We start from the raw sequence: 5,813 nt of genomic DNA on the forward strand, positions 1-5,813 counted from the left end.
TTTTTTGTCCCTCCCTTGCAGTGGGTGGGGGGGGGGGGGGGAAGAACCTGGAAAAACGAATAGTATTTTCCACATTTGCTGGGGAAGGGGGCTCATTTACTATTTGTGGTCAACCCAGATCTAACATGTTTGTGACTGTACAAGACACAGCCGCGCACATACTTCTGCCATCGTCTCTCTGTGGATTCCCCATTGTCTCTGCTATTTCCCACCATGACACATTGTTGCCGCAATCTCTTTCTCTTGCCACCCCGATAGAAGCCCTGAAATGCAACCACTGCCTGGAGCGAAGCTCTGATCACTGCACATCTGAAGACACCATAGAATGCGACGACGACAGCGGAGGGTGTGCTGCGGCATCTGGTTTCTTTCAAAATGGTAAATATCAGTTTACTGATCAGACTTTTTGGATTTTTTTTTATATGCCACATTTTGATTTTTTTTTAAGGGAAAGGGATTTCATTGTACAAAGTATTGTAATAAGAAGCCACGAGCATGAGATACTATAAGGTGGGTCAAATGCCAGAGATCCTATTCATTATTGTTATCTACGTATTCTGGGTTAACCTCACCCGTTCCTTAGAGCCCCTAGAGTCCCTGTAAAGCGCTGTGCAAACGTTTGGCGCTATATAAATCCTGTATAATAATAATAATAATTAGAAACTGCTCTAAAGCCATTTAAATCTATTAAATAGCCGCATAAAGTGACCCTTTCATGAAACTTACATTGCCCATAAGAGCTGTTCCTTTAAAGAAACAACTGAGTACTCACCCTATGCGCCACCTGTGCAACCAAACATCACTCTGATCCCAAGAAAAATTCTGCTGAAGTCTGATGCAGAAACTGACACTACTGTCCATGTCCATCTCCTGGTCCCCCACAGTGCTCATTGGTTCCTCCTGTTGACCATTCATGTTGCTGCACAATAATGAAGTGAAGATTGGCATAGAGTTGCCACCTGTCCCGGATTCATCCGGACAGTCCGGGTTTTGAGTGCTATATGTGCCGTTTCTGCGTTTCAGGCCAGCTGAAACGCAGACATACCACATACAGAAGAAGAGAATAATGTCACCAGCACACCGCAATAGTAAATCAATGATCCTTTTTAATGGCACATTGCCATCCAATACAAGCGCATTCGGGGCCACAAGGGGTCCCCTTCATCAGGTCCCCACATACAGGACTCAAAACCTGGACTGTCCAAGTGAATCTGGGACAGGTGGCAACCCTAGATTGGCAGGAGGAGCCACTCATTGCTGCAGGGGACCATGGTGCCCAGTATAATTCAACCCAGAAGACTAAGAACATCTTGTGAGTGCAGGATCATGGGTCCATCCCCTAAGAGGGTGTCACCACATCACCCTGGGTTCACAGTAAAGATGCAGAGAGCATGGACATCATTTAAGGGCCACCCAGCTCTGGAAGAGAATTGAAGAAGAAGAAGACCTTGTGTTTCATGCGACCAGCCTTTAGACATCTTGAGAAGGTCTACCAAGAAATAGCAAAACACATGTAAAGGGCCTCCTAGGGGGAACAAAACACATGTAAAGGGACTCTGGGGGAGACGAGGTGCTTCACTGGCTGGAAGATGAGCACAAGGTTGGCAAGCACTACTCTTAAATGACCTGAAGATCTTGTGTTAAAGTCCCAAATACGAGTCCAAAAGAAGAGAAGTCTAGTCTGGTTTTTGTGTCCAATACATTTTGCAACATTCTTGGTCAAGATAGTAACAGAAGTCTCTTTTCTTATTATGCCAGGGATGGAAAAGACGAAGTTTATTTATAAAGGCTGCAAGTTTCCGATACCATGCACCTCCTGGCTGTGCATTTCCATGAATGGTACCTATATGCAGTCCTACATCACGTGCTGCGAGGGGGAGTTGTGCGAGCTGAGTTATTACAGTAAGTAATTTGAGCTGGCGGTTTATAATTTCGATTGTGTGTAAAGGCCTTTAAATAACTGAGCATTTTTGTCCTTCAGTTCCCAGTGATGAGGATGAACTGGCTAACGGCAAAGTCTGTGAATCTTGCTACAAAGAGGGCACCGATGAGGGCTGCCACGCCACACAGACGCAGCAGTGTAGAGGCGATGAGATTTTGTGCGTGGACTACAGAGGACTTGTCTTGAAAGGTAGTGGAGCTTGTCGTTATTGGTTGGTATGAGCCATGTGATTTTGGTGCCGGTGTTCTATCGAATTCTCCAACTTGTCGAGACCTCTAACTCAGTGCGCCTGCGCAGCCACCCAAGAGAAGTATCAAGCTGTACAATGTGCAGCAGTGCGCCTGCGTGGGCACCCCGATGCCATAAGCACTGACGGGAGTTGGAGAACTGGATGACAATTTTGAAGCCGCACAGGCGCACCTACGGCAAGTGGAGAAGTCAACGAGCATTGCAAAAACTGTGACAGCTGGTGCACGCACACTAGCGCCATCTCGTCAAAAAATACTTCCTCCTGCCTGCAGCAGACTGATGGCATCATCTCAGCCTATGCAAAGCTCAAGGCTTTTAATGATAAAAGGCGGAGCACTTCTTAAAATGAATACTATTGCTATATATTGTGACATTTCAGGAGTCTTGTAAAAATAGTGAAGGGTCCACTTAAAGTGGCTAGATTTTTTGGATTGCTAATTCCTTGTATGTAATTGTTTTTTAAATTCTTTTTCTTGTCTTTTTTTTTCCACAGATAGAGCCGAAACCGGCATTTCCTTTAAAGGTTGCGCCAATCCATTGGCATATGACTTTTTCCACTTCTTTTATACCTTTGAAGAACGTCAGTATGTATTCCTTGTAGCTTCTGATGCTGAGTAACTAAACAGCACAAATACATATTCTGACAGCCCGTGCAGAGCGCAGAGACAAAAGAGCAGTAATCCGGCAGCGAACTGGATATCTGGTCACAACAAGGTCAGGTCAAGCAATGGACAATTGCTGATTGGCTACCAGGAGCTTTGCCCATCATTGTCATCTACATTGCCTGTTAAAATAAGCCGGTTTATTAATAAAAAAATGTAGATGTTCTTGAAAGAGAAAACGTCTTATTTTTTTCTGGAAACCGGAGAGTTAGAACAGCACAAATTTGCTGAGATTACAATTTTGGCAAATTAGAAATTATGGAAGCAACGGAATTCAAAGGCCAGGAGAAGGTTGACCATTACAGATTTGTTGGTTGATCAGGATTTTGGTGGGTGTTTAGATCTATTAAGAACTTATCAACTAAAATATTATCAGATCTAAAGAGCCACCAAAATCTAACTGGTAGGTACCTATTTTAGTTAGGAGGATGCTGTCTAAGATCCGATGGGTCAGAAGAAGAGGTCCCTGGATGGCCAGTAGAGCATTTGGTAAAAGGAGCTCCATAAAGTCCATATAGAAGCTGCATTCTTCACAGTACTTGACCTTTGAATGATCGGTGGGGGCTCGTGATGATTACTGTGGGTGGTGTCTTGCTAAAAGAAGATGTCCCTGGATGGCCATTAGTAAATTTGCTAAAAGGAGCTCCATAAAGTCCATATAGAAGCTGCACTCTTCACAGTATTGGACCTTTAAATGATTGGTGGGTGCTTGTGGCGATTGCTATGGGTTGTGTCTTGCTAACAAAAGAGGTCCCTGGATTGCCTGTAGTAAAATTGGTAAAGGGAGCTCCATAAAGTCCAGATAGATGCTGCACTCTTCACAGTACTTGACCTTTGAGTTATCAGTGGGTGCTCATGGTGATTATTATGGGTGGTCTCTTGCCAAAAGAAGAGGCCTCTGGATGGCCAGAAGTAAATTTGGTAAAGGGAGCTCCATAAAGTCCAGATAGAAGTTGAACTCTTCACAGTAAATGACCTTTGAATGATCGGTGGGTGCTCGTGGTGATTACTATGGGTGGTGTCTTGCTAAAAGAAGAGGTCCCTGTATGGCCAGTAGTAAATTTGGTAAAAGGTGCTCCATAAAGTCCAGGTAGAAGCTGCACTCTTGACAGTACTTGACCTTTAAATAAACAGTGGGTGTTCCGGTGATTTCTCTGGTGATGCCTTGCCAAAAACCAGATGAGAAGATACAAAGTTACCGGAACTCCGAATCAATGCATTTCACATATTTATTGTAAAGAGAGTCATAAAGTGTTGTTTTGTCTTCACAATAAATACAGGCAAAGCATCGATTTGGAGTGCTGGTAACTTTGTATCATCCCATAAAGAGAGCTCCAGATGTATGGTTGAAAGTTCAGTTCAATTTTTATTTTCTTAAAGAGTACCAAAGAGTATCCAATGTGGCTTTGGGGCTAGACCAATCCTCCTCCATCAGGACCAATGCAGGTGAGAGCTGGAAGAACAATGGACTGAGAGCCAGTAACCTGGAGGAGATTTCTTTCATATGGATTAAAGATCTGCGCTGGTCACCAGTCAAGAGGCCAGCTGCTAGACCGAGGAGGAGAAGGGTTGACTAAGCCTCAGAAACATGTTGGCTATCCTTTTTTCTTAAAGTTTTATTTTACTTATAGTGCAATATGTCTGGTGCTCTCTTCGCTCTACCAAGATTGACCATTGGGTTAAAGGAAACACTACAATACCCCACCACGCTATGAGGGTTAACGGGAAGTGGCAGCAGGAGATCAGCAGAACTTAAACGCAATAAAGAAATCAATAAAAAGGAAAAAAATATATATTTAATTTAAAGAAAACAGCAATTTTTTTTTATTGATACACAGACCAAACCCCATGCCACCAAGTAAGGGTCTGCATCTGCTTACATAGTTACATAGCTAGTCAGATTGAAAAAAGACACAAGTCTATCGAGATCAACCTATAGAGCCTTGAAGGCCTCATTCACACTGGAATCGGCCAGCACGTACAGCTCCGTGCACGACCGTATCGGACAGCTCCCGGGAAGGACAGGGGTTGCGTTTGATTAGTACGTAGCCCCTGTCCTTCCCTATGGGAGTACGCGGTCAGGGCGGCGTATGGCCGCGTACTCCCATAGAGAAGGACAGGGGCTGCGTACTAATCACATGCAGCACCTGTCCTTCCCGGTAGCTGCCCGATACGGCCGTGCACGCAGCAAGGAGCTGTAGGTGCCGGCCCGATTCCAGTGTGAATGAGGCCTAAAGCCCAACTCTGAGGAAAAAATAAAATACAAATATTTGCACTGGGGCCTCCCTGTACTGCAAAGGTTATATGCTGATTAGGTCTATGGGGTAGAGGAACAAGGTGTAACGAGGGGAGGGGAGAGCACCGGAGCCTGCTGGAGCAAGCAGCGAGGTATTACAGCTTCCTCTACCCCTAGATTTAAGGGGCAATTAACCCTTGCAGGCAGGGGTGGGGGGTGGCCACTGCGAGCGTATTTTTTTAAAATTCTTGGTGTTCGGCTTTAACTGGAAAATGTAAACAGTGCACCGCACCTCGTCATACTAAAGTATACAATTTTTTAAAATATCTTTTATTTATTTAATCTTATTTTTTTTAATTTAATGAATACATTTTATTTATTTAATTAATGTATTTATTTTAGCGCTATCATTTGTGCAAAAAAATAAATATTTCGGCTTTGCAGACGGAGCGGGCGTCTGTCCTAATACAAGAAGTTCTTTAAAATGAGACCTATAGTAAGGAGGAGCAGAGAGAGACCGCGGTGGAGACCGGCACATCCATCGGAGCAGGTGACATCGGTTGTCAGTGTGATGTCTCCGAACGATGACTCCGTGTGGGAAACCTCGCACAGTTCCTTGGTAGCGCAGCCGCGGATGTAAGATCTCGTCGTTTCTAAACTATCTGGGGGGGGGGGGCACACAAACAAAGAATCATGACATGACCACTCAAACTTTGCAAAGGGG

The sequence above is a fragment of the Nanorana parkeri genome, unplaced genomic scaffold (assembly GCF_000935625.1).
Source record: "Nanorana parkeri isolate BGI_ZX_2015 unplaced genomic scaffold, ASM93562v1 scaffold563, whole genome shotgun sequence".
In the NCBI taxonomy this organism is placed as follows: Eukaryota; Metazoa; Chordata; class Amphibia; order Anura; family Dicroglossidae; genus Nanorana; species Nanorana parkeri.